The sequence below is a fragment of the Aulostomus chinensis genome, chromosome 4 (genome assembly GCF_037954235.1).
Source record: "Aulostomus chinensis isolate RoL2024-O1b breed Wild chromosome 4, RoL_Achi_v1.0, whole genome shotgun sequence".
Taxonomy (NCBI): Eukaryota; Metazoa; Chordata; class Actinopteri; order Syngnathiformes; family Aulostomidae; genus Aulostomus; species Aulostomus chinensis.
In genome coordinates, this window is record NC_141323.1 from 22314823 (window position 1) to 22341048 (window position 26226).

At 44.5% G+C, this 26226-nt stretch overlaps 38 non-coding genes and 4 pseudogenes across 38 annotated transcripts; 40 read left to right on the forward strand and 2 right to left on the reverse strand.

Annotated features, from left to right (window-relative positions):
* The first annotated feature begins 288 nt into the window (after window positions 1-288).
* On the forward strand, window positions 289-407 carry LOC147263621 (5S ribosomal RNA). Its single transcript, XR_015115192.1, has one exon. It is a non-coding gene; the product is annotated as a 5S ribosomal RNA (ribosomal RNA).
* A 309-nt stretch (window positions 408-716) lies between these two features.
* Window positions 717-835, forward strand: LOC147263622 (5S ribosomal RNA). The gene has a single exon (XR_015114859.1). It is a non-coding gene; the product is annotated as a 5S ribosomal RNA (ribosomal RNA).
* A 309-nt stretch (window positions 836-1144) lies between these two features.
* On the forward strand, window positions 1145-1263 carry LOC147263623 (5S ribosomal RNA). The gene has a single exon (XR_015114335.1). It is a non-coding gene; the product is annotated as a 5S ribosomal RNA (ribosomal RNA).
* A 310-nt stretch (window positions 1264-1573) lies between these two features.
* Window positions 1574-1692, forward strand: LOC147263624 (5S ribosomal RNA). Its single transcript, XR_015115625.1, has one exon. It is a non-coding gene; the product is annotated as a 5S ribosomal RNA (ribosomal RNA).
* A 309-nt stretch (window positions 1693-2001) lies between these two features.
* On the forward strand, window positions 2002-2120 carry LOC147263625 (5S ribosomal RNA). Its single transcript, XR_015115242.1, has one exon. It is a non-coding gene; the product is annotated as a 5S ribosomal RNA (ribosomal RNA).
* A 310-nt stretch (window positions 2121-2430) lies between these two features.
* Window positions 2431-2549, forward strand: LOC147263626 (5S ribosomal RNA). Its single transcript, XR_015113741.1, has one exon. It is a non-coding gene; the product is annotated as a 5S ribosomal RNA (ribosomal RNA).
* Window positions 2550-2858: 309 nt separating this feature from the next.
* LOC147263627 (5S ribosomal RNA) lies at window positions 2859-2977 on the forward strand. The gene has a single exon (XR_015114913.1). It is a non-coding gene; the product is annotated as a 5S ribosomal RNA (ribosomal RNA).
* A 310-nt stretch (window positions 2978-3287) lies between these two features.
* Window positions 3288-3406, forward strand: LOC147263628 (5S ribosomal RNA). The gene has a single exon (XR_015113742.1). It is a non-coding gene; the product is annotated as a 5S ribosomal RNA (ribosomal RNA).
* Window positions 3407-3715: 309 nt separating this feature from the next.
* LOC147263629 (5S ribosomal RNA) lies at window positions 3716-3834 on the forward strand. The gene has a single exon (XR_015112895.1). It is a non-coding gene; the product is annotated as a 5S ribosomal RNA (ribosomal RNA).
* A 310-nt stretch (window positions 3835-4144) lies between these two features.
* Window positions 4145-4263, forward strand: LOC147263630 (5S ribosomal RNA). Its single transcript, XR_015113743.1, has one exon. It is a non-coding gene; the product is annotated as a 5S ribosomal RNA (ribosomal RNA).
* Window positions 4264-4572: 309 nt separating this feature from the next.
* Window positions 4573-4691, forward strand: LOC147263631 (5S ribosomal RNA). The gene has a single exon (XR_015113178.1). It is a non-coding gene; the product is annotated as a 5S ribosomal RNA (ribosomal RNA).
* A 310-nt stretch (window positions 4692-5001) lies between these two features.
* On the forward strand, window positions 5002-5120 carry LOC147263632 (5S ribosomal RNA). Its single transcript, XR_015113744.1, has one exon. It is a non-coding gene; the product is annotated as a 5S ribosomal RNA (ribosomal RNA).
* A 309-nt stretch (window positions 5121-5429) lies between these two features.
* Window positions 5430-5548, forward strand: LOC147263633 (5S ribosomal RNA). Its single transcript, XR_015114337.1, has one exon. It is a non-coding gene; the product is annotated as a 5S ribosomal RNA (ribosomal RNA).
* A 310-nt stretch (window positions 5549-5858) lies between these two features.
* On the forward strand, window positions 5859-5977 carry LOC147263634 (5S ribosomal RNA). The gene has a single exon (XR_015115626.1). It is a non-coding gene; the product is annotated as a 5S ribosomal RNA (ribosomal RNA).
* Window positions 5978-6286: 309 nt separating this feature from the next.
* On the forward strand, window positions 6287-6405 carry LOC147263635 (5S ribosomal RNA). The gene has a single exon (XR_015115253.1). It is a non-coding gene; the product is annotated as a 5S ribosomal RNA (ribosomal RNA).
* A 310-nt stretch (window positions 6406-6715) lies between these two features.
* LOC147263636 (5S ribosomal RNA) lies at window positions 6716-6834 on the forward strand. Its single transcript, XR_015113746.1, has one exon. It is a non-coding gene; the product is annotated as a 5S ribosomal RNA (ribosomal RNA).
* Window positions 6835-7143: 309 nt separating this feature from the next.
* Window positions 7144-7262, forward strand: LOC147263637 (5S ribosomal RNA). The gene has a single exon (XR_015114914.1). It is a non-coding gene; the product is annotated as a 5S ribosomal RNA (ribosomal RNA).
* Window positions 7263-7572: 310 nt separating this feature from the next.
* Window positions 7573-7691, forward strand: LOC147263638 (5S ribosomal RNA). Its single transcript, XR_015113747.1, has one exon. It is a non-coding gene; the product is annotated as a 5S ribosomal RNA (ribosomal RNA).
* A 309-nt stretch (window positions 7692-8000) lies between these two features.
* On the forward strand, window positions 8001-8119 carry LOC147263639 (5S ribosomal RNA). Its single transcript, XR_015112896.1, has one exon. It is a non-coding gene; the product is annotated as a 5S ribosomal RNA (ribosomal RNA).
* Window positions 8120-8429: 310 nt separating this feature from the next.
* LOC147263640 (5S ribosomal RNA) lies at window positions 8430-8548 on the forward strand. The gene has a single exon (XR_015113748.1). It is a non-coding gene; the product is annotated as a 5S ribosomal RNA (ribosomal RNA).
* Window positions 8549-8857: 309 nt separating this feature from the next.
* Window positions 8858-8976, forward strand: LOC147263641 (5S ribosomal RNA). Its single transcript, XR_015113289.1, has one exon. It is a non-coding gene; the product is annotated as a 5S ribosomal RNA (ribosomal RNA).
* A 310-nt stretch (window positions 8977-9286) lies between these two features.
* LOC147263642 (5S ribosomal RNA) lies at window positions 9287-9405 on the forward strand. Its single transcript, XR_015113749.1, has one exon. It is a non-coding gene; the product is annotated as a 5S ribosomal RNA (ribosomal RNA).
* Window positions 9406-9714: 309 nt separating this feature from the next.
* On the forward strand, window positions 9715-9833 carry LOC147263643 (5S ribosomal RNA). The gene has a single exon (XR_015114589.1). It is a non-coding gene; the product is annotated as a 5S ribosomal RNA (ribosomal RNA).
* Window positions 9834-10143: 310 nt separating this feature from the next.
* On the forward strand, window positions 10144-10262 carry LOC147263644 (5S ribosomal RNA). Its single transcript, XR_015113408.1, has one exon. It is a non-coding gene; the product is annotated as a 5S ribosomal RNA (ribosomal RNA).
* A 310-nt stretch (window positions 10263-10572) lies between these two features.
* On the forward strand, window positions 10573-10691 carry LOC147263645 (5S ribosomal RNA; annotated as a pseudogene).
* A 309-nt stretch (window positions 10692-11000) lies between these two features.
* Window positions 11001-11119, forward strand: LOC147263646 (5S ribosomal RNA). Its single transcript, XR_015115520.1, has one exon. It is a non-coding gene; the product is annotated as a 5S ribosomal RNA (ribosomal RNA).
* Window positions 11120-11429: 310 nt separating this feature from the next.
* Window positions 11430-11548, forward strand: LOC147263647 (5S ribosomal RNA). The gene has a single exon (XR_015114390.1). It is a non-coding gene; the product is annotated as a 5S ribosomal RNA (ribosomal RNA).
* A 309-nt stretch (window positions 11549-11857) lies between these two features.
* Window positions 11858-11977, forward strand: LOC147263648 (5S ribosomal RNA; annotated as a pseudogene).
* Window positions 11978-19379: 7402 nt separating this feature from the next.
* On the forward strand, window positions 19380-19498 carry LOC147263649 (5S ribosomal RNA). The gene has a single exon (XR_015113419.1). It is a non-coding gene; the product is annotated as a 5S ribosomal RNA (ribosomal RNA).
* A 310-nt stretch (window positions 19499-19808) lies between these two features.
* Window positions 19809-19927, forward strand: LOC147263650 (5S ribosomal RNA). The gene has a single exon (XR_015115627.1). It is a non-coding gene; the product is annotated as a 5S ribosomal RNA (ribosomal RNA).
* A 310-nt stretch (window positions 19928-20237) lies between these two features.
* On the forward strand, window positions 20238-20356 carry LOC147263651 (5S ribosomal RNA). Its single transcript, XR_015115628.1, has one exon. It is a non-coding gene; the product is annotated as a 5S ribosomal RNA (ribosomal RNA).
* A 310-nt stretch (window positions 20357-20666) lies between these two features.
* Window positions 20667-20785, forward strand: LOC147263652 (5S ribosomal RNA). Its single transcript, XR_015114629.1, has one exon. It is a non-coding gene; the product is annotated as a 5S ribosomal RNA (ribosomal RNA).
* A 311-nt stretch (window positions 20786-21096) lies between these two features.
* Window positions 21097-21205, forward strand: LOC147263653 (5S ribosomal RNA; annotated as a pseudogene).
* Window positions 21206-21514: 309 nt separating this feature from the next.
* Window positions 21515-21633, forward strand: LOC147263654 (5S ribosomal RNA; annotated as a pseudogene).
* A 308-nt stretch (window positions 21634-21941) lies between these two features.
* LOC147263655 (5S ribosomal RNA) lies at window positions 21942-22060 on the forward strand. The gene has a single exon (XR_015115313.1). It is a non-coding gene; the product is annotated as a 5S ribosomal RNA (ribosomal RNA).
* A 310-nt stretch (window positions 22061-22370) lies between these two features.
* Window positions 22371-22489, forward strand: LOC147263656 (5S ribosomal RNA). Its single transcript, XR_015115314.1, has one exon. It is a non-coding gene; the product is annotated as a 5S ribosomal RNA (ribosomal RNA).
* A 309-nt stretch (window positions 22490-22798) lies between these two features.
* LOC147263657 (5S ribosomal RNA) lies at window positions 22799-22917 on the forward strand. Its single transcript, XR_015115471.1, has one exon. It is a non-coding gene; the product is annotated as a 5S ribosomal RNA (ribosomal RNA).
* A 310-nt stretch (window positions 22918-23227) lies between these two features.
* Window positions 23228-23346, forward strand: LOC147263658 (5S ribosomal RNA). The gene has a single exon (XR_015115108.1). It is a non-coding gene; the product is annotated as a 5S ribosomal RNA (ribosomal RNA).
* Window positions 23347-23656: 310 nt separating this feature from the next.
* On the forward strand, window positions 23657-23775 carry LOC147263659 (5S ribosomal RNA). The gene has a single exon (XR_015115629.1). It is a non-coding gene; the product is annotated as a 5S ribosomal RNA (ribosomal RNA).
* Window positions 23776-24084: 309 nt separating this feature from the next.
* On the forward strand, window positions 24085-24203 carry LOC147263660 (5S ribosomal RNA). Its single transcript, XR_015113085.1, has one exon. It is a non-coding gene; the product is annotated as a 5S ribosomal RNA (ribosomal RNA).
* A 959-nt stretch (window positions 24204-25162) lies between these two features.
* On the reverse strand, window positions 25163-25235 carry trnak-uuu (transfer RNA lysine (anticodon UUU)). The gene has a single exon. It is a non-coding gene; the product is annotated as a tRNA-Lys (tRNA).
* A 243-nt stretch (window positions 25236-25478) lies between these two features.
* trnaf-gaa (transfer RNA phenylalanine (anticodon GAA)) lies at window positions 25479-25551 on the reverse strand. The gene has a single exon. It is a non-coding gene; the product is annotated as a tRNA-Phe (tRNA).
* Window positions 25552-26226: the final 675 nt, after the last annotated feature.

Below are 26226 nucleotides of genomic sequence, written 5' to 3' on the forward strand. Positions count from 1 at the left end.
AGGGCCGCTTTGAGTCTTTGGGGACCAGCATGAGCGAGCTTCCCTCACACACCTTTTCTTGAAGCGCCCTCTGCAGCTTTGGAATGGAATTTCATGCAGTGGTTAATTTGAAGAAGACAGATGGCAGATGCAGTACTTTTCTCTCGATGACATCAACATTCTTTTCTTTTATTGACAGGACACGTATTTGGCGTGTTAAAAGACCCTGAGGCTGTTGCGCATCACTTTTTTTCTGAGGTTGTAAAGTGTGTGAAATGGATATAGAGCCCATGTGTGTGAGAGTCAAGAGCTTACGGCCATACCACTCTGAACACGCCCGATCTCGTCTGATCTCGGAAGCTAAGCAGGGTTGGGCCTGGTTAGTACTTGGATGGGAGACCGCCTGGGAATACCAGGTGCTGTAAGCTTTTTTGTTTCATTGTGAGGAAAGTGCAGCTTTGAGTCTTTGGGGACCAGCATGAGCGAGCTTCCCTCACACACCTTTTCTTGAAGTGCCCTCCACAGCTTTCGAATGGAATGTCATGCAGTGTGTAATTTGAAGTAGACAGATTGCAGATGCAGTACTTTTCTCTAGATGACATCAACATTCTTTTGTTTTATTGACAGGACACCGATTTGGCGTGTGAAAAGACCCTGAGGCTGTTGCGCATCACTTTTTTTCTGAGGTTGTAAAGTGTGTGAAATGGATATAGAGCCCATGTGTGTGAGAGTCAAGAGCTTACGGCCATACCACTCTGAACACGCCTGATCTCGTCTGATCTCGTAAGCTAAGCAGGGTTGGTCCTGGTTAGTACTTGGATGGGAGACCGCCTGGGAATACCAGGTGCTGTAAGCTTTTTTGTTTCATTGTGAGGAAAGGGCAGCTTTGAGTGTTTGGGGACCAGCATGAGCGAGCTTCCCTCACACACCTTTTCTTGAAGCGCCCTCCACAGCTTTGGAATGGAATGTCATGCAGTGGTTAATTTGAAGTAGACAGATGGCAGATGCAGTACTTTTCTCTAGATGACATCAACATTCTTTTCTTTTATTGACAGGACACCGATTTGGCGTGTGAAAAGACCCTGAGGCTGTTGCGCATCACTTTTTTTCTGAGGTTGTAAATTGTGTGAAATGGATATAGAGCCCATGTGTGTCAGAGTCAAAGGCTTATGGCCATACTACTCTGAACACGCCCGATCTCGTCTGATCTCGGAAGCCAAGCAGGGTCGGGCCTGGTTAGTACTTGGATGGAAGACCGCCTGGGAATACCAGGTGCTGTAAGCTTTTTTATTTCTTTGTGAGGAAAGGGCAGCTTTGAGTCTTTGGGGACCAGCATGAGCGAGCTTCCCTCACACACCTTTTCTTGAAGTGCCCTCCACAGCTTTTGAATGGAATGTCATGCAGTGTGTAATTTGAAGTAGACAGATTGCAGATGCAGTACTTTTCTCTAGATGACATCAACATTTTTTTCTTTGTATTTACAGGACAACTATTTGTTGTGTAAAAAGACCGTGAGGCTGTTGCACATCACATTTTTTTTGAGGTTGTAAAGTGAGTGAAATGGATATAGAGCCCATGTGTGTGAGAGTCAAGGGCTTACGGCCATACCACTCTGAACACGCCCGATCTCGTCTGATCTCGGAAGCTAAGCAGGGTCGGGCCTGGTTAGTACTTGGATGGAAGACCGCCTGGGAATACCAGGTGCTGTAAGCTTTTTTATTTCTTTGTGAGGAAAGGGCAGCTTTGAGTCTTTGGGGACCAGCATGAGCGAGCTTCCCTCACACACCTTTTCTTGAAGGGCCCTCCACAGCTTTGGAATGGAATGTCATGCAGTGGTTAATTTGAAGTAGACAGATGGCAGATGCAGTACTTTTCTCTAGATGACATCAACATTCTTTTCTTTTATTGACAGGACACCGATTTGGCGTGTGAAAAGACCCTGAGGCTGTTGCGCATCACTTTTTTTCTGAGGTTGTAAATTGTGTGAAATGGATATAGAGCCCATGTGTGTCAGAGTCAAGGGCTTACGGCCATACCACTCTGAACACGCCCGATCTCGTCTGATCTCGGAAGCTAAGCAGGGTCGGGCCTGGTTAGTACTTGGATGGGAGACCGCCTGAGAATACCAGGTGCTGTAAGCTTTTTTGTTTCATTGTGAGGAAAGGGCAGCTTTGAGTGTTTGGGGACCAGCATGAGCGAGCTTCCCTCACACACCTTTTCTTGAAGTGCCCTCCACAGCTTTCGAATGGAATGTCATGCAGTGTGTAATTTGAAGTAGACAGATTGCAGATGCAGTACTTTTCTCTAGATGACATCAACATTTTTTTCTTTGTATTGACAGGACAACTATTTGGTGTGTAAAAAGACCGTGAGGCTGTTGCACATCACATTTTTTTTGAGGTTGTAAAGTGAGTGAAATGGATATAGAGCCCATGTGTGTGAGAGTCAAGGGCTTACGGCCATACCACTCTGAACACGCCCGATCTCGTCTGATCTCGGAAGCTTAGCAGGGTCGGGCCTGGTTAGTACTTGGATGGAAGACCGCCTGGGAATACCAGGTGCTGTAAGCTTTTTTGTTTCATTGTGAGGAAATGGCCGCTTTGAGTCTTTGGGGACCAGCATGAGCGAGCTTCCCTCACACACCTTTTCTTGAAGCGCCCTCTGCAGCTTTGGAATGGAATTTCATGCAGTGGTTAATTTGAAGAAGACAGATGGCAGATGCAGTACTTTTCTCTCGATGACATCAACATTCTTTTCTTTTATTGACAGGACACCGATTTGGCGTGTGAAAAGACCCTGAGGCTGTTGCGCATCACTTTTTTTCTGAGGTTGTAAATTGTGTGAAATGGATATAGAGCCCATGTGTGTCAGAGTCAAAGGCTTATGGCCATATTACTCTGAACACGCCCGATCTCGTCTGATCTCGGAAGCCAAGCAGGGTCGGGCCTGGTTAGTACTTGGATGGAAGACCGCCTGGGAATACCAGGTGCTGTAAGCTTTTTTATTTCTTTGTGAGGAAAGGGCAGCTTTGAGTCTTTGGGGACCAGCATGAGCGAGCTTCCCTCACACACCTTTTCTTGAAGTGCCCTCCACAGCTTTCGAATGGAATGTCATGCAGTGTGTAATTTGAAGTAGACAGATTGCAGATGCAGTACTTTTCTCTCGATGACATCAACATTTTTTTCTTTGTATTGACAGGACAACTATTTGGTGTGTAAAAAGGCCGTGAGGCTGTTGCACATCACATTTTTTTTGAGGTTGTAAAGTGAGTGAAATGGATATAGAGCCCATGTGTGTGAGAGTCAAGGGCTTACGGCCATACCACTCTGAACACGCCCGATCTCGTCTGATCTCGGAAGCTTAGCAGGGTCGGGCCTGGTTAGTACTTGGATGGAAGACCGCCTGGGAATACCAGGTGCTGTAAGCTTTTTTGTTTCATTGTGAGGAAAGGGCCGCTTTGAGTCTTTGGGGACCAGCATGAGCGAGCTTCCCTCACACACCTTTTCTTGAAGCGCCCTCTGCAGCTTTGGAATGGAATTTCATGCAGTGGTTAATTTGAAGAAGACAGATGGCAGATGCAGTACTTTTCTCTCGATGACATCAACATTCTTTTCTTTTATTGACAGGACACGTATTTGGCGTGTTAAAAGACCCTGAGGCTGTTGCGCATCACTTTTTTTCTGAGGTTGTAAATTGTGTGAAATGGATATAGAGCCCATGTGTGTAATAGTCAAGGGCTTACGGCCATACCACTCTGAACACGCCCGATCTCGTCTGATCTCGGAAGCTAAGCAGGGTAGGCCCTGGTTAGTACTTGGATGGGAGACCGCCTGGGAATACCAGGTGCTGTAAGCTTTTTTGTTTCATTGTGAGGAAAGGGCAGCTTTGAGTGTTTGGGGACCAGCATGAGCGAGCTTCCCTCACACACCTTTTCTTGAAGCGCCCTACACAGCTTTCGGATGGAATGTCATGCAGTGTGTAATTTGAAGTAGACAGATTGCAGATGCAGTACTTTTCTCTAGATGACATCAACATTCTTTTCTTTGTATTGACAGGACAACTATTTGGTGTGTAAAAAGACTGTGAGGCTGTTGCACATCACATTTTTTTTGAGGTTGTAAAGTGAGTGAAATGGATATAGAGCCCATGTGTGTGAGAGTCAAGGGCTTACGGCCATACCACTCTGAACACGCCCGATCTCGTCTGATCTCGGAAGCTTAGCAGGGTCGGGCCTGGTTAGTACTTGGATGGAAGACCGCCTGGGAATACCAGGTGCTGTAAGCTTTTTTGTTTCATTGTGAGGAAAGGGCCGCTTTGAGTCTTTGGGGACCAGCATGAGCGAGCTTCCCTCACACACCTTTTCTTGAAGCGCCCTCTGCAGCTTTGGAATGGAATTTCATGCAGTGGTTAATTTGAAGAAGACAGATGGCAGATGCAGTACTTTTCTCTCGATGACATCAACATTCTTTTCTTTTATTGACAGGACACGTATTTGGCGTGTTAAAAGACCCTGAGGCTGTTGCGCATCACTTTTTTTCTGAGGTTGTAAAGTGTGTGAAATGGATATAGAGCCCATGTGTGTGAGAGTCAAGAGCTTACGGCCATACCACTCTGAACACGCCCGATCTCGTCTGATCTCGGAAGCTAAGCAGGGTAGGGCCTGGTTAGTACTTGGATGGGAGACCGCCTGGGAATACCAGGTGCTGTAAGCTTTTTTGTTTCATTGTGAGGAAAGTGCAGCTTTGAGTCTTTGGGGACCAGCATGAGCGAGCTTCCCTCACACACCTTTTCTTGAAGTGCCCTCCACAGCTTTCGAATGGAATGTCATGCAGTGTGTAATTTGAAGTAGACAGATTGCAGATTCAGTACTTTTCTCTAGATGACATCAACATTTTTTTCGTTGTATTGACAGGACAACTATTTGGTGTGTAAAAAGACCGTGAGGCTTTTGCACATCACAATTTTTTTGAGGTTGTAAAGTGAGTGAAATGGACATAGAGCCCATGTGTGTGAGAGTCAAGGGCTTACGGCCATACCACTCTGAACACGCCCGATCTCGTCTGATCTCGGAAGCTTAGCAGGGTCGGGCCTGGTTAGTACTTGGATGGAAGACCGCCTGGGAATACCAGGTGCTGTAAGCTTTTTTGTTTCATTGTGAGGAAAGGGCAGCTTTGAGTGTTTGGGGACCAGCATGAGCGAGCTTCCCTCACACACCTTTTCTTGAAGCGCCCTCCACAGCTTTGGAATGGAATGTCATGCAGTGGTTAATTTGAAGTAGACAGATGGCAGATGCAGTACTTTTCTCTAGATGACATCAACATTCTTTTCTTTTATTGACAGGACACCGATTTGGCGTGTGAAAAGACCCTGAGGCTGTTGCGCATCACTTTTTTTCTGAGGTTGTAAATTGTGTGAAATGGATATAGAGCCCATGTGTGTCAGAGTCAAAGGCTTATGGCCATACTACTCTGAACACGCCCGATCTCGTCTGATCTCGGAAGCCAAGCAGGGTCGGGCCTGGTTAGTACTTGGATGGAAGACCGCCTGGGAATACCAGGTGCTGTAAGCTTTTTTATTTCTTTGTGAGGAAAGGGCAGCTTTGAGTCTTTGGGGACCAGCATGAGCGAGCTTCCCTCACACACCTTTTCTTGAAGTGCCCTCCACAGCTTTTGAATGGAATGTCATGCAGTGTGTAATTTGAAGTAGACAGATTGCAGATGCAGTACTTTTCTCTAGATGACATCAACATTTTTTTCTTTGTATTTACAGGACAACTATTTGTTGTGTAAAAAGACCGTGAGGCTGTTGCACATCACATTTTTTTTGAGGTTGTAAAGTGAGTGAAATGGATATAGAGCCCATGTGTGTGAGAGTCAAGGGCTTACGGCCATACCACTCTGAACACGCCCGATCTCGTCTGATCTCGGAAGCTAAGCAGGGTCGGGCCTGGTTAGTACTTGGATGGAAGACCGCCTGGGAATACCAGGTGCTGTAAGCTTTTTTATTTCTTTGTGAGGAAAGGGCAGCTTTGAGTCTTTGGGGACCAGCATGAGCGAGCTTCCCTCACACACCTTTTCTTGAAGGGCCCTCCACAGCTTTGGAATGGAATGTCATGCAGTGGTTAATTTGAAGTAGACAGATGGCAGATGCAGTACTTTTCTCTAGATGACATCAACATTCTTTTCTTTTATTGACAGGACACCGATTTGGCGTGTGAAAAGACCCTGAGGCTGTTGCGCATCACTTTTTTTCTGAGGTTGTAAATTGTGTGAAATGGATATAGAGCCCATGTGTGTCAGAGTCAAGGGCTTACGGCCATACCACTCTGAACACGCCCGATCTCGTCTGATCTCGGAAGCTAAGCAGGGTCGGGCCTGGTTAGTACTTGGATGGGAGACCGCCTGAGAATACCAGGTGCTGTAAGCTTTTTTGTTTCATTGTGAGGAAAGGGCAGCTTTGAGTGTTTGGGGACCAGCATGAGCGAGCTTCCCTCACACACCTTTTCTTGAAGTGCCCTCCACAGCTTTCGAATGGAATGTCATGCAGTGTGTAATTTGAAGTAGACAGATTGCAGATGCAGTACTTTTCTCTAGATGACATCAACATTTTTTTCTTTGTATTGACAGGACAACTATTTGGTGTGTAAAAAGACCGTGAGGCTGTTGCACATCACATTTTTTTTGAGGTTGTAAAGTGAGTGAAATGGATATAGAGCCCATGTGTGTGAGAGTCAAGGGCTTACGGCCATACCACTCTGAACACGCCCGATCTCGTCTGATCTCGGAAGCTTAGCAGGGTCGGGCCTGGTTAGTACTTGGATGGAAGACCGCCTGGGAATACCAGGTGCTGTAAGCTTTTTTGTTTCATTGTGAGGAAATGGCCGCTTTGAGTCTTTGGGGACCAGCATGAGCGAGCTTCCCTCACACACCTTTTCTTGAAGCGCCCTCTGCAGCTTTGGAATGGAATTTCATGCAGTGGTTAATTTGAAGAAGACAGATGGCAGATGCAGTACTTTTCTCTCGATGACATCAACATTCTTTTCTTTTATTGACAGGACACCGATTTGGCGTGTGAAAAGACCCTGAGGCTGTTGCGCATCACTTTTTTTCTGAGGTTGTAAATTGTGTGAAATGGATATAGAGCCCATGTGTGTCAGAGTCAAAGGCTTATGGCCATATTACTCTGAACACGCCCGATCTCGTCTGATCTCGGAAGCCAAGCAGGGTCGGGCCTGGTTAGTACTTGGATGGAAGACCGCCTGGGAATACCAGGTGCTGTAAGCTTTTTTATTTCTTTGTGAGGAAAGGGCAGCTTTGAGTCTTTGGGGACCAGCATGAGCGAGCTTCCCTCACACACCTTTTCTTGAAGTGCCCTCCACAGCTTTCGAATGGAATGTCATGCAGTGTGTAATTTGAAGTAGACAGATTGCAGATGCAGTACTTTTCTCTCGATGACATCAACATTTTTTTCTTTGTATTGACAGGACAACTATTTGGTGTGTAAAAAGGCCGTGAGGCTGTTGCACATCACATTTTTTTTGAGGTTGTAAAGTGAGTGAAATGGATATAGAGCCCATGTGTGTGAGAGTCAAGGGCTTACGGCCATACCACTCTGAACACGCCCGATCTCGTCTGATCTCGGAAGCTTAGCAGGGTCGGGCCTGGTTAGTACTTGGATGGAAGACCGCCTGGGAATACCAGGTGCTGTAAGCTTTTTTGTTTCATTGTGAGGAAAGGGCCGCTTTGAGTCTTTGGGGACCAGCATGAGCGAGCTTCCCTCACACACCTTTTCTTGAAGCGCCCTCTGCAGCTTTGGAATGGAATTTCATGCAGTGGTTAATTTGAAGAAGACAGATGGCAGATGCAGTACTTTTCTCTCGATGACATCAACATTCTTTTCTTTTATTGACAGGACACGTATTTGGCGTGTTAAAAGACCCTGAGGCTGTTGCGCATCACTTTTTTTCTGAGGTTGTAAATTGTGTGAAATGGATATAGAGCCCATGTGTGTAATAGTCAAGGGCTTACGGCCATACCACTCTGAACACGCCCGATCTCGTCTGATCTCGGAAGCTAAGCAGGGTAGGCCCTGGTTAGTACTTGGATGGGAGACCGCCTGGGAATACCAGGTGCTGTAAGCTTTTTTGTTTCATTGTGAGGAAAGGGCAGCTTTGAGTGTTTGGGGACCAGCATGAGCGAGCTTCCCTCACACACCTTTTCTTGAAGCGCCCTACACAGCTTTCGGATGGAATGTCATGCAGTGTGTAATTTGAAGTAGACAGATTGCAGATGCAGTACTTTTCTCTAGATGACATCAACATTCTTTTCTTTGTATTGACAGGACAACTATTTGGTGTGTAAAAAGACTGTGAGGCTGTTGCACATCACATTTTTTTTGAGGTTGTAAAGTGAGTGAAATGGATATAGAGCCCATGTGTGTGAGAGTCAAGGGCTTACGGCCATACCACTCTGAACACGCCCGATCTCGTCTGATCTCGGAAGCTTAGCAGGGTCGGGCCTGGTTAGTACTTGGATGGAAGACCGCCTGGGAATACCAGGTGCTGTAAGCTTTTTTGTTTCATTGTGAGGAAAGGGCCGCTTTGAGTCTTTGGGGACCAGCATGAGCGAGCTTCCCTCACACACCTTTTCTTGAAGCGCCCTCTGCAGCTTTGGAATGGAATTTCATGCAGTGGTTAATTTGAAGAAGACAGATGGCAGATGCAGTACTTTTCTCTCGATGACATCAACATTCTTTTCTTTTATTGACAGGACACGTATTTGGCGTGTTAAAAGACCCTGAGGCTGTTGCGCATCACTTTTTTTCTGAGGTTGTAAAGTGTGTGAAATGGATATAGAGCCCATGTGTGTGAGAGTCAAGAGCTTACGGCCATACCACTCTGAACACGCCCGATCTCGTCTGATCTCGGAAGCTAAGCAGGGTAGGGCCTGGTTAGTACTTGGATGGGAGACCGCCTGGGAATACCAGGTGCTGTAAGCTTTTTTGTTTCATTGTGAGGAAAGTGCAGCTTTGAGTCTTTGGGGACCAGCATGAGCGAGCTTCCCTCACACACCTTTTCTTGAAGTGCCCTCCACAGCTTTCGAATGGAATGTCATGCAGTGTGTAATTTGAAGTAGACAGATTGCAGATTCAGTACTTTTCTCTAGATGACATCAACATTTTTTTCGTTGTATTGACAGGACAACTATTTGGTGTGTAAAAAGACCGTGAGGCTTTTGCACATCACAATTTTTTTGAGGTTGTAAAGTGAGTGAAATGGACATAGAGCCCATGTGTGTGAGAGTCAAGGGCTTACGGCCATACCACTCTGAACACGCCCGATCTCGTCTGATCTCGGAAGCTTAGCAGGGTCGGGCCTGGTTAGTACTTGGATGGAAGACCGCCTGGGAATACCAGGTGCTGTAAGCTTTTTTGTTTCATTGTGAGGAAAGGGCCGCTTTGAGTGTTTGGGGACCAGCATGAGCGAGCTTCCCTCACACACCTTTTCTTGAAGCGCCCTCCACAGCTTTGGAATGGAATGTCATGCAGTGGTTAATTTGAAGTAGACAGATGGCAGATGCAGTACTTTTCTCTCGATGACATCAACATTCTTTTCTTTTATTGACAGGACACCGATTTGGCGTGTGAAAAGACCCTGAGGCTGTTGCGCATCACTTTTTTTCTGAGGTTGTAAATTGTGTGAAATGGATATAGAGCCCATGTGTGTCAGAGTCAAAAGCTTATGGCCATACTACTCTGAACACGCCCGATCTCGTCTGATCTTGGAAGCTAAGCAGGGTCGGGCCTGGTTAGTACTTGGATGGAAGACCGCCTGGGAATACCAGGTGCTGTAAGCTTTTTTATTTCTTTGTGAGGAAAGGGCAGCTTTGAGTGTTTGGGGACCAGCATGAGCGAGCTTCCCTCACACACCTTTTCTTGAAGTGCCCTCCACAGCTTTCGAATGGAATGTCATGCAGTGTGTAATTTGAAGTAGACAGATTGCAGATGCAGTACTTTTCTCTAGATGACATCAACATTTTTTTCTTTGTATTGACAGGACACCTATTTGGCGTGTGAAAAGACCCTGAGGCTTTTGCGCTTCACTTTTTTTCTGAGGTTGTAAAGTGAGTGAAATGGATATAGAGCCCATGTGTGTAAGAGTCAAGGGCTTACGGCCATACCACTCTGAACACGCCCGATCTCGTCTGATCTCGGAAGCTAAGCAGGGTCGGGCCTGGTTAGTACTTGGATGGGAGACCGCCTGGGAATACCAGGTGCTGTAAGCTTTTTTGTTTCATTGTGAGGAAAGGGCAGCTTTGAGTGTTTGGGGACCAGCATGAGCGAACTTCCCTCACACACCTTTTCTTGAAGCGCCCTCCACAGCTTTCGAATGGAATGTCATGCAGTGTGTAATTTGAAGTAGACAGATATCAGATGCAGTACTTTTCTCTCGATGACATCAACATTCTTTTCTTTGTATTGACAGGACAACTATTTGGTGTGTAAAAAGGCCGTGAGGCTGTTGCACATCACATTTTTTTTGAGGTTGTAAAGTGAGTGAAATGGATATAGAGCCCATGTGTGTGAGAGTCAAGGGCTTACGGCCATACCACTCTGAACACGCCCGATCTCGTCTGATCTCGGAAGCTTAGCAGGGTCGGGGCTGGTTAGTACTTGGATGGAAGACCGCCTGGGAATACCAGGTGCTGTAAGCTTTTTTGTTTCATTGTGAGGAAAGGGCCGCTTTGAGACTTTGGGGACCAGCATGAGCGAGCTTCCCTCACACACCTTTTCTTGAAGGGCCCTCTGCAGCTTTGGAATGGAATTTCATGCAGTGGTTAATTTGAAGAAGACAGATGGCAGATGCAGTACTTTTCTCTCGATGACATCAACATTCTTTTGTTTTATTGACAGGACACCGATTTGGCGTGTGAAAAGACCCTGAGGCTGTTGCGCATCACTTTTTTTCTGAGGTTGTAAAGTGTGTGAAATGGATATAGAGCCCATGTGTGTAATAGTCAAGGGCTTACGGCCATACCACTCTGAACACGCCCGATCTCGTCTGATCTCGGAAGCTAAGCAGGGTTGGGCCTGGTTAGTACTTGGATGGAAGACCGCCTGGGAATACCAGGTGCTGTAAGCTTTTTTATTTCTTTGTGAGGAAAGGGCAGCTTTGAGTCTTTGGGGACCAGCATGAGCGAGCTTCCCTCACACACCTTTTCTTGAAGCGCCCTCCACAGCTTTGGAATGGAATGTCATGCAGTGGTTAATTTGAAGTAGACAGATGGCAGATGCAGTACTTTTCTCTAGATGACATCAACATTCTTTTCTTTGTATTGACAGGACAACTATTTGGTGTGTAAAAAGACTGTGAGGCTGTTGCACATCACATTTTTTTTGAGGTTGTAAAGTGAGTGAAATGGTTATAGAGCCCATGTGTGTGAGAGTCAAGGGCTTACGGCCATACCACTCTGAACACACCCGATCTCGTCTGATCTCGGAAGCTTAGCAGGGTCGGGCCTGGTTAGTACTTGGATGGAAGACCGCCTGGGAATAACAGGTGCTGTAAGCTTTTTTGTTTCATTGTGAGGAAAGGGCCGCTTTGAGACTTTGGGGACCAGCATGAGCGAGCTTCCCTCACACACCTTTTCTTGAAGGGCCCTCTGCAGCTTTGGAATGGAATTTCATGCAGTGGTTAATTTGAAGAAGACAGATGGCAGATGCAGTACTTTTCTCTCGATGACATCAACATTCTTTTGTTTTATTGACAGGACACCGATTTGGCGTGTGAAAAGACCCTGAGGCTGTTGCGCATCACTTTTTTTCTGAGGTTGTAAAGTGTGTGAAATGGATATAGAGCCCATGTGTGTGAGAGTCAATAGCTTACGGCCATAACCACTCTGAACACGCCCGATCTCGTCTGATCTCGGAAGCTAAGCAGGGTCAGGCCTGGTTAGTACTTGGATGGAAGACCGCCTGGGAATACCAGGTGCTGTAAGCTTTTTTGTTTCTTTGTGAGGAAAGGGCAGCTTTGAGTCTTTGGAGACCAGCATGAGTGAGCTTCCCTCACACACCTTTTCTTGAAGTGCCTTTCTGCAGCTTTGAAATTGAATGTCATGCAGCGTGTAATTTGAAGTAGACAGATGGCAGATGCAGTACTTTTCTCTAGATGACATCAACATTCTTTTCTTTGTATTGACAGGACACCTATTTGACGTTTGAAAAGACCGTGAGGCTGTTGCGCATCACTTTTTTTCTGAGGTTGTAAAGTGTGTGAAATGGATATAGAGCCCATGTGTGTGAGAGTCAAGAGCTTACGGCCATACCACTCTGAACACGCATGCGCCAATCAGACGGTACGCTGACAGCACGACACACGGAGGTCGCGGACTCCGCTTTTCCCATTTCTTTCGTTTTTTTTCAGCCTTTTTTCATTGTTCTTCCTTATTTTCCGTGCATTTTTGGTTCGTTTTTAGAGTGAACATTTTTTCCCCCCGACAGTTTTTATACTGATCGGGGGAGGTCAATTTGAGTTTTTTTTTCCTAATGGAAAACTTTCGGACGGACCAAATGGATTTGAACTCTGCAAACGGATTTCAGATTACGAGCATGGAAAACGGACTTGACAAAAACGCACAAACAGGTGAAGAAAATGAAAAATGGTTGCTTGTTAAAAGAAACAATCAGAAACGAAACATGAAGAAGTCGGAAGGAAAACTGCCGGAGGGAAATGCGAGAGCGGCTTCCGCAGCGACAGCGGGGGAAAGACGGCGAGCAGCGGCTGATTCAGAGGAGATGTGTGGAAGGAGCGCTGGAGACGGTCCACAGGCAACGAGAGCTGGTGGCCTGAAGAACAGAGTTGAAGACGTGGTTCCGAGAAGACCTGGGCAGCGAGGAGCTACTGGAGAGGCGACGGAGAGTGAGAGAGAATTGGCGGCGGAAAGAGATGCGGCGTCTGGTGGGGAAAGGCAGCTGCAGCAGGGACATGGAGCGGCGAAATCTGCGGGTGGCGACCACAAGTATGACAGAGAACTGACGGTCAGTGTCGAGGTAACTGGGCAGGATGAAGTCCCAGTTCTCGAATTAATGAGATGCATAAGAGCACTGTGTGGAGGTTTAATAGCCTGTAGGGCGACAGGGCCGCAGAAATATGAAATTACCATGTCACACATCAAAGGGAAAGAGAGAATCCTAGATGGTTTCAAAATTGGGGACAACACAGTGCATGTCAAAGATCTGTGTAATGATGAACTCATGGTTTCTTTTTTAAGCTTACCAGCTTACATCAGAGATGAGGAAATTTTACAAAAGCTAGAAGGGTGGGGAGTCTCAGCTGCATCAACTATAAGGAGGAGGATGTGGCCGGGTACGCAAATTGCTGATGGGACGCGGTTTCTCAAAGTAAAGTTTACAGATAAAGTCCAATCTCTGCCTTATTCAGCACGGTTTGACACAGCAATGGGACCGGAATATTTCAGGGTCATACATGATAGGCAGGCTAGGGTGTGTAGGATGTGCCTCCAGCCGGGGCACATCCTAAGGGACTGTCCTGAGTTCTCCTGCCATAAGTGTGGTGTCCAGGGGCATTATGCAAGGGAGTGCAACAGGAAACCTAATAAGATACAGAAATGTGAGGTGTGTTGGAACAAAATTGATGAATGTAATTGTAATTATAGTGATGAGGATATTGTGGTGGAATCTGGATCTGAGGAGCTGTACAGTGAGATGGAAGGTTTAAGTGAGGGAGGAACGGAGGATGAGGAGGAAGATGATGAGGTGGGTAGTGGCGCCGCCAAGCAGGCTGCTGGTGAGGGTTACGCCCCTCAGAGAACCCAGAGCCCTCCTAAAGTGGTGCAGAGCCCAGGCACAAGGCTTGGTTCAAGTCTGAATGACATGAGCACTGACTCAGGCCCACAGCAGAGAGGAAAGGATGGAGGAGGAAACGGGTCCGAAAAGGAGCCGGAGCCTTCTCAACTCCTGGAATCAATGGAGGTGGGGGATACCCCAAGAGAATTGCAGCCGGCGGCAGCCACATCCACCAGGGTACCTACCTTAAATGTGCCCTCCACCTTCCCTCCTCAGAGTAGATCAAACAGTGACTCGGAAATGGACTTTGCCACAATAAAAAATATTCGGAAAAAGCACACCTCAATAAAAGATGCTGCGATGAAGAAAAAACAGAAGAAAGAAGGAGGGAGAGGTAAAAAATCTTGAGGGAAAATTGGCTGTTTAAAGGTTTTTTTGGTCTGACCATGTTTCTGCTGCACTCCCTTAATGTCAATGGACTCCGCACTTATGGCAGGATGACCGCCATTTTACTTAAAAGCAAGTGTGACATTCTCTGCTTACAGGAGACAAGGTGGGAAGGGGATAGCGTGGCGGCAGCAAGCAAAATGTGGGAAGGAGATGTCTTTTTTAGCAACGGCACAAGTAAATCTTGTGGCGTAGCTATTTTAGTAAAAAAGACTATAAGTACCAATAGCAAGTTAATATATCATGACAAGAAAGGTAGAATACTTATTATAGATGTTTGCATAAACAATAGAACATACAGAATTGTTAACATATATGCCAGTAACTGTGAAAAGGAAAGGAAAATGTTTCTAAATAGTATAAGCAGATGGATAGATCATAGAACCATAATAATAGGCGATTTCAATATCGCATTAACTAAGGATGATATATCAATTAACAATGTATACAAGAATGACACAAGCAGAACTGAGCTATATAATTTAATGAATATTCACAATTTGACAGATGTATGGAGAATTCACAACCCATTCAAGAAAGAGTACTCCAGAAGACAGGTTGTGCAGGGAAAAATGAAACAAGCCAGAATAGATTTATGTCTAGCGGCCCCTGAAGCAACAAAACAGATCAATAAAATACAATATAATTATAACGCATGGAGTGATCACGCAACAATTGAGTGTTACTTGGGTGCTGCAGGAGGTTTCAGGGGGGGAGGTACCTGGTGCCTCAACTCCAGCCTCCTGGCAGATTCAACTTACGTTAAAAAAATCACAAAACTGCTTGATTATGCAAAAATAGAAATGAAAATAGAAAATAATTTTATAGAAAAGTGGGAAATTCTAAAGCAAAGAATTAAAAGAAGTAGTATAAATTATAGTAAAGAGAAAAAGTGGAGAGAGGAGCTGGAAGAAAATCGACTAAGAAAATTAATCAATCATGAAATAGCATTATTTGATAAAGAACCTAACAGAAACACAGAAAACTATGAATTATATAAAGCAAAACTAGGAAACATAGAAAAAATAAAATGCAGAGGTGCAATGATAAGAAGCAGAGTTAAAAATTTAGTAGAAGGAGAAAAATGCACCGCATATTTTTTGGGGCTCGAAAAGCAAAAACAAAACAAAACTATAATAGAAAAAATCAACGATATAACTGGAAAAGAATATGACGATCAAGAAAATATACTAAGAGTAACTACAGAGTTTTATAAAGAATTATTTGATAATGGATATAGCAATAGCGAAGAGGTAGACAAGTTGTTATCAAATATCCAAACTAGTATTTCAGTGGAGGATAAGGAATGGTCTGATGCACAAATTACTATTAATGAGATAAAGACGGCAATAGATAGCTTAAATAAAAACAAAAGTCCAGGGGTAGATGGTTTAACAGCAGAATTTTATATTTGTTTCAAAGAGCAGATAGCTCCCCTGTTGCTGTCATTGTACCACTCAATGGAACGGGAACAGAGAACATCCAATACATTCACTGCAGGAATAATTTCACTTATCTACAAAAATAAAGGTTCAAAACAGGATATAACAAACTATAGACCAATAAGTTTACTCAATACAGATTACAAGATACTGACCAAAACACTGGCAAACAGGCTTAAACTTACAATAGGAACCATTATTGGTAATACACAGGCATACGGCATACCAGATAGAGACATCATAGATACGATCCTTACAATAAAGGATACCGTCAGGACAATGGCAGCACAGGGGGGGTATCTGCTCGGAATTGATTTGGAGAAAGCATTCGACAGAGTAGAACATCTTTTCTTATATAAAACTTTAAAAAGATTTGGATACGGTGAAGGCTTTATTAGATGGATTAAATTATTATACGATAACGCATACAGTCAAATAAAGATAAATGGACAACTAACAGAAAAGATCAAATTAAAAAGATCGGTAAGGCAAGGATGCCCGCTTTCAGCTCTTTTATACAGTATTGTTGCTGAGCCACTAGCTTTAAGTATAATGAATGATACAAATATTATAGGTATAAAAACATATAGAGACAAAGTCGTTAAAATAGCACAATTTGCGGATGATATCAATATAATGTTTAAAAATGAAGAAAATTTAAATTATATTATAAAACATCTAGAAAGATATGAAAAAGCATCAGGAGCTAAGGTTAACAGAAATAAGTCAGAAATGATGGAATTCGGTAAAAATAGTTTAAAAAATAATTGGGGTTTTAGCACTAAAGAATACAGGAAAATACTGGGTGTATACATTGGTAAAAATGAAGGGGAAGCCAGGGACTTAGGGTGGAGAGAACTTGTAAAAAAGGTAGAAAATACACTTAATTTATGGAGAAGTAGGGGTTTAAGCCTGAGAGGAAAGGTAATTGTCATCAATGCCTTAATACTGTCAAAAATTAATCATGTTTTGGGGGCCTGTGAGCTACCGCAGTGGGCACTAAATTCGCTCAATGAAGCGATCTCCTCCTTCCTTTGGAGGGGAAAGGGAAATTCGATCGCTCATCGGGTGATAATTGCTAATAAAAGGGAGGGGGGATTAGGACTAATTGACATCAGTGCAAAAAAAGATGCACTCAGGGCCAAATTAGTTAGAAATTTTCTCGATTCGAACAGGCAGTACCCCTGGGAGGACACAATGGCGGGCTACCTGGCTGAGTACGGGGAGGGGGAGAAACTCCCTCTTTATCACCTCCTTCCTGGGAAAAGCCATGGCTCGCTACCGATGTTCTACCAGGAGGTGCTAGAGGCATGGGGCAAATTCCTGCCCCACCTCAGGCCTAAGTGCAGTCAGAAAAGTCATGTGCTGCAGTTACCTTTTCTCGAAAGCACCTTTTTCACACACAATGGTAGGACACTTAAATGCAGGGCACTTCAGCAACATAATATAACAAGGGTCGGTCAAGTGGTGGGGGAAAGGGGTCTGTTCAGTCTCAGGAAAGTCACAACGCAACTCAAAAAAACAGGGACACCGTGCAGAAAGGATTACCTAAATGGACTAGGTAACAAAATCAACAGAAACATAACCTCACTGTGGAGAAACTTAATCATCACGGACAAATCGAGAGCAGACCCCGAACTCCCACCGCTTGAGCTTGTCACACAGTACACAGGGAAAGAGCTGTCACAGGTGAAAACAAAGGACTGGTACACCATAGGGATTAACTCAATTAAACGCACTCCAAAAGCAGAAAAACACTGGGCACAATTATTCAAGGGAATACCGATAGGAAAAATCTGGCAAAACCTTAACATACCTTACATGGACAGCAATACTTTCAAGCTAGAATTCAATATCAGACACAGGAGAATTTTCACAGGAATCAAATTACACCAGATTAATAAGGAAAACTACAGTAGGACATGCCAAATCTGCAATAAAGAACCGGAAGACCAGGAGCATCTATTCATCAACTGCAAGGAATCGGATAAATTCAGGAATTTCATAAGGATGCTACTGCAAGAGCACTGCAATTTCAGTTTGACAGATGAAACACTATGGACATGGACTTTTCTCTTTGGTACAACACTGAAACAAAAGGATCAGAACAGGACTCTCATAAATACCATACTCACTTTTGCAAAAAAATCCATATGGACAACTAGAAACTACGCTCTCTATGAAAAGAAGAAAATAAACATATTTGGGGTTTTTTACACAACACTCTTGACGCACCTACAAATCTTACATGACATGGACAAGGATATTTTTGAAAACACTTTCTGCAGGAAAAACACATTTTTCAACATAGCAAATGGCAAAATTGAAATAAACAAGATTGACAATGGTATGTTTTCTCTTCAAATTCCCAGCTAAGTAGTCTCTTTTTTTTATAAAGCAAAGTATTTTTCAAATTTAATAAAGGGGTGAGCAAATTGGGTGGTTTATGTTTTTGGTGTGTTTAACATTTCATTTTGATAAAATTTCATTTAAAAAAAAAAAAATAAAAAATTTGTGTGTGTGACACTTCACGACAGGAATTTGTTCTTTTTAGTCCCATGAGTTTTTTTTGTCTCTCTTTAATTTTTATTTATTTATTTTTTTGGAATGACCTGCATTGCTCCAGTGGCTGTAGGCACATAGTGTTGGTTTATTTGTCTAAATTTAACTTAATTAAAAAAAAAAAAAAAAAAAAAAAAAAACTCTGATGGTGTTTTCATCAAGTTCGAGGTGTATCAAGGGTGGGGTTTTTTTTTTGGTAAGATTTCTTTCCTGAAGGAATTTATTTTTTATATAATTGTTAAATTTTGTCATGTAAATAAGAATGTACAGTTGGTAAAAATGTATGATGTATTTTTGATAATAAAAGACAAAAAAAAAAAAACACGCCCGATCTCGTCTGATCTCGCAAGCTAAGCAGGGTCGGGCCTGGTTAGTACTTGGATGGAAGACCGCCTGGGAATACCAGGTGCTGTAAACTTTTTGGTTCTTTATGAGGAAAGGGCAGCTTTTAGTCTTTGGGGACCAGCATGAGCGAGCTTCCCTCACACACCTTTTCTTGAAGCGCCTTTCTGCAGTTTTGAAATGGAATCTCATGCAGCGTGTAATTTGAAGTAGACAGATGGCAGATGCAGTACTTTTCTCTCGATGACATCAACATTCTTTTCTTTGTATTGACAGGACACCTATTTGACGTGTGAAAAGACCCTGAGGCTGTTGCGCATCACTTTTTTTCTGAGGTTGTAAAGTGAGTGAAATGGATATAGAGCCCATGTGTGTCAGAGTCAGGGGCTTACGGCCATACCATTCTGAACTCGTCTGATCACGGAAGCTAAGCAGGGTCAGGCCTGGATAGTACTTAGATGGGAGACCGCCTGGAAATACCAGTTGCTGTAAGCTTTTTGGTTTCATTGTGAGGAAAGGGCAGCTTTGAGTGTTTGGGGACCAGCATGAGCGAGCTTCCCTCACACACCTTTTCTTGAAGCGCCCTCCACTGCTTTGGAATGGAATGTCATGCAGTGGTTAATTTGTAATAGACAGATGGCAGATGCAGTACTTTTCTCTAGATGACATCAACATTCTTTTCTTTTATTGACAGGACACCTATTTGGCGTGTGAAAAGACCCTGAGGCTGTTGCGCTTCACTTTTTTTCTGAGGTTGTAAAGTGAGTGAAATGGATATAGAGCCCATGTGTGTAAGAGTCAAGGGCTTACGGCCATACCACTCTGAACACGCCCGATCTCGTCTGATCTCGGAAGCTAAGCAGGGTCGGGCCTGGTTAGTACTTGGATGGGAGACCGCCTGGGAATACCAGGTGCTGTAAGCTTTTTTGTTTCATTGTGAGGAAAGGGCAGCTTTGAGTGTTTGGGGACCAGCATGAGCGAGCTTCCCTCACACACCTTTTCTTGAAGCGCCCTCCACAGGTTTCGAATGGAATGTCATGCAGTGTGTAATTTGAAGTAGACAGATTGCAGATGCAGTACTTTTCTCTAGATGGCATCAACATTCTTTTCTTTGTATTGACAGGACAACTATTTGGTGTGTAAAAAGACCGTGAGGCTTTTGCACATCACATTTTTTTTGAGGTTGTAAAGTGAGTGAAATGGATATAGAGCCCATGTGTGTGAGAGTCAAGGGCTTACGGCCATACCACTCTGAACACGCCCGATCTCGTCTGATCTCGGAAGCTAAGCAGGGTCGGGCCTGGTTAGTACTTGGATGGAAGACCGCCTGGGAATACCAGGTGCTGTAAGCTTTTTTGTTTCATTGTGAGGAAAGGGCCGCTTTGAGTCTTTGGGGACCAGCATGAGCGAGCTTCCCTCACACACCTTTTCTTGAAGCGCCCTCCACAGTTTTCGAATGGAATGTCATGCAGTGTGTAATTTGAAGTAGACAGATTGCAGATGCAGTACTTTTGTCTCGATGACATCAACATTCTTTTCTTTGTATTGACAGGACAACTATTTGGTGTGTAAAAAGACCGTGAGGCTGTTGCACATCACATTTTTTTTGAGGTTGTAAAGTGAGTGAAATGGATATAGAGCCCATGTGTGTGAGAGTCAAGGGCTTACGGCCATACCACTCTGAACACGCCCGATCTCGTCTGATCTCGGAAGCTAAGCAGGGTCGGGCCTGGTTAGTACTTGGATGGAAGACCGCCTGGGAATACCAGGTGCTGTAAGCTTTTTTGTTTCATTGTGAGGAAAGGGCCGCTTTGAGTCTTTGGGGACCAGCATGAGCGAGCTTCCCTCACACACCTTTTCTTGAAGCGCCCTCTGCAGCTTTGGAATGGAATTTCATGCAGTGGTTAATTTGAAGAAGACAGATGGCAGATGCAGTACTTTTCTCGAGATGACATCAACATTCTTTTCTTTGTATTGACAGGACACCTATTTGACGTTTGAAAAGACCGTGAGGCTGTTGCACGTCACTTTTTTTCTGAGGTTGTAAAGTGAGTGAAATGGATATAGAGCCCATTTGTGTCAGAGTCAAGGACTTACGGCCATACCACTCTGAACACGCCCGATCTCGTCTGATCTCGGAAGCTAAGCAGGGTCAGGCCTGGTTAGTACTTGGATGGAAGACCGCCTGGGAATACCAGGTGCTGTAAGCTTTTTTGTTTCTTTGTGAGGAAAGGGCAGCTTTGAGTCTTTGGAGACCAGCATGAGCGAGCTTCCCTCACACACCTTTTCTTGAAGCGCCTTTCTGCAGTTTTGAAATGGAATCTCATGCAGCGTGTAATTTGAAGTAGACAGATGGCAGATGCAGTACTTTTCTCTCGATGACATCAACATTCTTTTCTTTGTATTGACAGGACACCTATTTGACGTGTGAAAAGACCCTGAGGCTTTTGCGCATCACTTTTTTTCTGAGGTTGTAAAGTGAGTGAAACGGATATAGAGCCCATGTGTGTCAGAGTCAGGGGCTTACGGCCATACCATTCTGAACTCGTCTGTTCGCGGAAGCTAAGAAGGGTCGGGCCTGGTTAGTACTTGGATGGAAGACCGCCTGGGAATACCAGGTGCTGTAAGCTTTTTTGTTTCATTGTGAGGAAAGGGCCGCTTTGAGTCTTTGGGGACCAGCATGAGCGAGCTTCCCTCACACACATTTTCTTGAAGCGCCCTCCACAGCTTTCGAATGGAATATCATGCAGTGTGTAATTTGAAGTAGACAGATTGCAGATGCAGTACTTTTCTCTAGATGACATCAACATTTTTTTCTTTGTATTGACAGGACAACTATTTGGTGTGTAAAAAGACCGTGAGGCTGTTGCACATCAAATTTTTTTGAGGTTGTAAAGTGAGTGAAATGGATATAGAGCCCATGTGTCTGAGAGTCAAGGGCTTACGGGCATACCACTCTGAACACGCCCGATCTCGTCTGACCTCGGAAGCTTAGCAGGGTCGGGCCTGGTTAGTACTTTGATGGAAGACCGCCTGGGAATACCAGGTGCTGTAAGCTTTTTTATTTCTTTGTGAGGAAAGGGCAGCTTTGAGTCTTTGGGGACCAGCATGAGCGAGCTTCCCTCACACACCTTTTCTTGAAGCGCCCTCCACAGCTTTGGAATGGAATGTCATGCAGTGGTTAATTTGAAGTAGACAGATGGCAGATGCAGTACTTTTCTCTAGATGACATCAACATTCTTTTCTTTGTATTGACAGGACAACTTTTTGGTGTGTAAAAAGACCGTGAGGCTGTTGCACATCACATTTTTTTAGGTTGTAAAGTGAGTGAAATGGATATAGAGCCCATGTGTGTGAGAGTCAAGGGCTTACGGCCATACCACTCTGAACACGCCCGATCTCGTCTGATCTCAGAAGCTTAGCAGGGTCGGGCCTGGTTAGTACTTGGATGGAAGACCGCCTGGGAATACCAGGTGCTGTAAGCATTTTTGTTTCATTGTGAGGAAAGGGCCGCTTTGAGTGTTTGGGGACCAGCATGAGCGAGCTTCCCTCACACACCTTTTCTTGAAGCGCCCTCCACAGCTTTCGAATGGAATGTCATGCAGTGTGTAATTTGAAGTAGACAGATTGCAGATGCAGTACTTTTCTCTAGATGACATCAACATTTTTTTCTTTGTATTCACAGGACAACTATTTGGTGTGTAAAAAGACCGTGAGGCTGTTGCACATCACATTTTTTTTGAGGTTGTAAAGTGAGTGAAATGGATATAGAGCCCATGTGTGTGAGAGTCAAGGGCTTACGGCCATACCACTCTGAACACGCCCGATCTCGTCTGATCTCAGAAGCTTAGCAGGGTCGGGCCTGGTTAGTACTTGGATGGAAGACCGCCTGGGAATACCAGGTGCTGTAAGCATTTTTGTTTCATTGTGAGGAAAGGGCCGCTTTGAGTCTTTGGGGACCAGCATGAGCGAGCTTCCCTCACACACGTTTTCTTGAAGCGCCCTCTGCAGCTTTGGAATGGAATTTCATGCAGTGGTTAATTTGAAGAAGACAGATGGCAGATGCAGTACTTTTCTCTCGATGACATCAACATTCTTTTCTTTTATTGACAGGACACCGATTTGGCGTGTGAAAAGACCCTGAGGCTGTTGCGCATCACTTTTTTTCTGAGGTTGTAAATTGTGTGAAATGGATATAGAGCCCATGTGTGTGAGAGTCAAGGGCTTACGGCCATACCACTCTGATCACGCCCGATCTCGTCTGATCTCGGAAGCTAAGCAGGGTCGGGCCTGGTTAGTACTTGGATGGGAGACCGCCTGGGAATACCAGGTGCTGTAAGCTTTTTTGTTTCATTGTGAGGAAAGGGCAGCTTTGAGTGTTTGGGGACCAGCATGAGCGAGCTTCCCTCACACACCTTTTCTTGAAGCGCCCTCCACAGCTTTCGAATGGAATGTCATGCAGTGTGTAATTTGAAGTAGACAGATTGCAGATGCAGTACTTTTCTCTAGATGACATCAACATTTTTTTCTTTGTATTCACAGGACAACTATTTGGTGTGTAAAAAGACCGTGAGGCTGTTGCACATCACATTTTTTTTGAGGTTGTAAAGTGAGTGAAATGGATATAGAGCCCATGTGTGTGAGAGTCAAGGGCTTACGGCCATACCACTCTGAACACGCCCGATCTCGTCTGATCTCGGAAGCTTAGCAGGGTCAGGCCTGGTTAGTACTTGGATGGAAGACCGCCTGGGAATACCAGGTGCTGTAAGCTTTTTTGTTTCATTGTGAGGAAAGGGCCGCTTTGAGTCTTTGGGGACCAGCATGAGCGAGCTTCCCTCACACACCTTTTCTTGAAGCGCCCTCCACAGCTTTCGAATGGAATGTCATGCAGTGTGTAATTTGAAGTAGACAGATTGCAGATGCAGTACTTTTCTATAGATGACATCAACATTCTTTTCTTTGTATTGACAGGACAACTATTTGGTGTGTAAAAAGACCGTGAGGCTGTTGCGCATCACTTTTTTTCTGAGGTTGTAAATTGTGTGAAATGGATATAGAGCCCATGTGTGTGAGAGTCAAGGGCTTACGGCCATACCACTCTGAACACGCCCGATCTCGTCTGATCTCGGAAGCTAAGCAGGGTCGGGCCTGGTTAGTACTTGGATGGAAGACCGCCTGGGAATACCAGGTGCTGTAAGCTTTTTTGTTTCTTTGTGAGGAAAGGGCAGCTTTGAGTCTTTGGGGACCAGCATGAGCGAGCTTCCCTCACACACCTTTTCTTGAAGCGCCCTCCACAGCTTTCGAATGGAATGTCATGCAGTGTGTAATTTGAAGTAGACAGATTGCAGATGCAGTACTTTTCTCTAGATGACATCAACATTTTTTTCTTTGTATTGACAGGACAACTATTTGGTGTGTAAAAAGACCGTGAGGCTGTTGCACATCACATTTTTTTTAGGTTGTAAAGTGAGTGAAATGGATATAGAGCCCATGTGTGTGAGAGTCAAGGGCTTACGGCCATACCACTCTGAACACGCCCGATCTCGTCTGATCTCGGAAGCTTAGCAGGGTCGGGCCTGGTTAGTACTTGGATGGGAGACCGCCTGGGAATACCAGGTGCTGTAAGCTTTTTTGTTTCATTGTGAGGAAAGGGCCGCTTTGAGTCTTTGGGGACCAGCATGAGCGAGCTTCCCTCACAGACCTTTTCTTGAAGCGCCCTCCGCAGCTTTGGAATGGAATGTCATGCAGTGGTTAATTTGAAGAAGACAGATGGCAGATGCAGTACTTTTCTCTCGATGACATCAACATTCTTTTCTTTTATTGACAGGACACCTATTTTATTTGAAGTAGAAAGATGGCAGATGCAGTGTACTGGGCTTCTCTCTACTCCTCTCTCTCCTCCTATATGTGTCATACATTAATTATACTCATAGGTATTACTAACTTGTCTCCTTTTCTGGATTCTTTTAGGCTCCTCTCATTCCAGATCTGGGTGCTGCTGGAGGAGGCTGCAGAGCTGAAGAGGCTCAAGCTGCCACCCGTAACTCCACCTACTCACATCACCGTCTTTCCATCAGTCTCTCTCTCTCTTTATCTCTGTCCCTCTCTTTCCTTCTACATATCCGTCTTCCTCCATTATCTGTTTTGTGCCTGTTCTCTTTCCCCCCAATCGGTCAAAGCAGAAGGCCGTCCCCATTGAGCCTGGATCTGCTCGATGTTCCTTCCTGTTAAAAGGAAGGTTTTTGTCGCCGCTTTTGCAGGATGTGCTTGCTGATGGAGAATTGTTGGGTGTAGATTCATTGAAGCAGTTTGGTACTGGACCTGCTCTACCTGTAAAGTGTCATGAGATAAGTTTTGTTGTGATTTGGTGCAATATAAATAAATTTAACTTGACCAGTGTCATTTGTGGTCTTTCGTTAATTGCATGCCACATGAAATTATTATTAGTCACTTTTATCTCACATTTGACCTGCAGCTACAGTCTCACAGTGGCAAGACGAGAATACTTCTACTTCTGATGATACCAGTTTGTTCAACAATGAACTTCATCCAGTACCATGTTGTTAAACTCTGGAACACCAGCATAGCACCTGAACAGGGACTTGAACCCTGGACCCTCAGATTAAAAGTCTGATGCTCTACCGTCTGAGCTACTCAGGCTCTTCCTTCAGCATTTAGACAGGAAAAGAAACACCTGTGAAGGTCAAACTGCTGCTTTCTTGACTTGTTCAATCCTCCATGTTCAAGTCCACCATGCTTTTGATTGGCTCTGATTCTCTGTGGCAAAATCCAACAAGAGGCTCCAAAAATGTCTTGAATGTCATAAGAATGCACAGGACAAGATGTTTGTTTCCTTCATGTCTGCAGTTCCTCCACTGGAAAGTAAAGTCAATGCTGTTCCTCTGCTGAAACCTGGGATCGGACCAGGGACCTTTAGATCTTCAGTCTAACGCTCTCCCAACTGAGCTATTTCAGCTCTGAGGGAGGGCCCTGCTTCTCTCATTTTATAATCTCTTCCACTCTCACTAGAACTTAGAGAGGATTTGAGCTTCTGAAGTCATGACACATTGAACAGTTCGACAGGACCATTTTTGATGAATGTCTGAATCAAACAAGCCTCTTTTGTTTGTCTTCTTCCCAGTTGCCTCAACATTGTGTGAGCCAATAATTCCACATCTGTACCAGACACACCTCTGGTTGGTGGGTTTTATGGATCTTTCTGTTCTAACAGTGTCTTTTATCTTAAATATGCCACTTTCACATGAAAACATCAATAACAGGACAATATCAAAACTATTATTGCTGCTGTTGCTGTTGTTGGTTGTGTGTTCGTCTTCCATCCCCCTGTCCCCCTGTCTTTCTCTCTGCTTGTCTTTCACCCTCATCTTGTTCCCATCTTTTTGTCATTCTCTCCCTCATTTCTCTCTGTCTTTTGTCTTTTCTTCTCTATATTTGTCTTCTGCTGCTCCAGGATCAGCTCCTATCACACAGTGGTCCAGAACCATTATGAAGCCTGATCATGAATGTGAGCAAAGCTCTTAGAACAGGCCTGCTGCCACCACAACTAAGATCCTGCAGGTCACTAGAAACTCCAGTGTCCAGCTGACAAGTGGACTTTCCTCTGATCTGTGGTGGTGCTGAGTTTAGCAAA